The sequence below is a fragment of the Panthera pardus genome, unplaced genomic scaffold (assembly GCF_024362965.1).
Source record: "Panthera pardus isolate Hobbes unplaced genomic scaffold, ASM2436296v1 HiC_scaffold_20, whole genome shotgun sequence".
NCBI classification, from domain to species: domain Eukaryota; kingdom Metazoa; phylum Chordata; class Mammalia; order Carnivora; family Felidae; genus Panthera; species Panthera pardus.
Genome location: NW_026526766.1, coordinates 50,067,761 through 50,069,070, shown reverse-complemented (window position 1 = coordinate 50,069,070; position 1,310 = coordinate 50,067,761).

Sequence of the window (1,310 nt, the reverse complement as noted above, 5' to 3'; positions counted from 1 at the left end):
TTGTTCTACTAGGTCTTTATCCAAACTATACAAAAATACTTATTGGAAGGGGCTCATGCACCCCAATGTTTATAGCAGCACTATCAACAATAACCAAATCATGGAAAGAGCCCAAGTGTTCATCAACTGATGAATCGATAAAGATGCGGGGTGTGTATACACACACACACACATGCACACAATGGAATATTAGCCATCAGAGAATTTAATGCATGCAAATTAAAAAAAAATATTTAGAAGGCTAAGGGATCTCAGGATGTAGTACAAAATGTGACAAAAGTGTCTATCTGCCTTACAAATGTATGAAACAACCCTTCAGGGGTGAGGAAAAAGAAGAAATTGCCTTACGTTTTTTATCCCAGTATCCTAAGCATTTGATTATAGAATTCTATCATGTTAGCAAAGATAGAAAACTTTTTCAAGTGACAACTCCAAATGGATACTGAAATACTCTAATAAAGAGGACAGGTCTAGTTATAATGTTTCTTGTGACAAAGAAATAAACCTACTTTCCTTCTTTCTTTCTTTTTTTTTTTAATGTTTATTTTGAGAGAGAGGGAGAGAGAGAGAGAGAGCAGGGGAGGAGCAGAGAGAGAGGGAGACACAGAATCCGAAGCAGGCTCCAGGCTCTGAGCTGTCAGCACAGAGCCTGACGTGGGGCTCAAACCCATGAACTGTGTGATCATGACCTGAGCTGAAGTTGGATGCTTAACCGACTGAGCCACCCACGTGCCCCAAAACCTGCTTTCTTGATAGGGTATCATTAATTTTTGAGAATAAGTAAAGCTGTCCTTTTTAATTTTCAGAAAATATCTGTTTACAAAAGAAAGAAAAACAGATATTTATGCCGTAACACAGGCCAGGTACTTTACATAAACATTAACATTTAATTTTCCAAAACCTTGAAAGATAGGAATTTTCATTTCCATTTTACAAAAAAAGAAAAGCAAAAAAAAAACAAAAAAAAAAAACAAAAAACAAAAAAAAACCATTACATAAAGTCCTAGATCACAGAGTATGTGGTAGATTTTTGATGAGTATTTAAAGAAGGTAAATAAGAGGATGAATAATTTAAGCATATCGTGTATGTAAAACAAATAGTGTATTATTATACATTGCTAAGGGTGGAAACACATAATGGGCCTAAGTACTGTTTAATTAGAAAGTTCAATTATTATTCAATATTTACTGAAATTTTCAGAAAAAAAGATGTTTCAGAAAGGGATGCCAAATTAAAGAAGACACTTGTTAGGATGAGTACTGGGTGTTATACATAGGGGGTGGATCACTGTTATCTACTCCTGAAATCA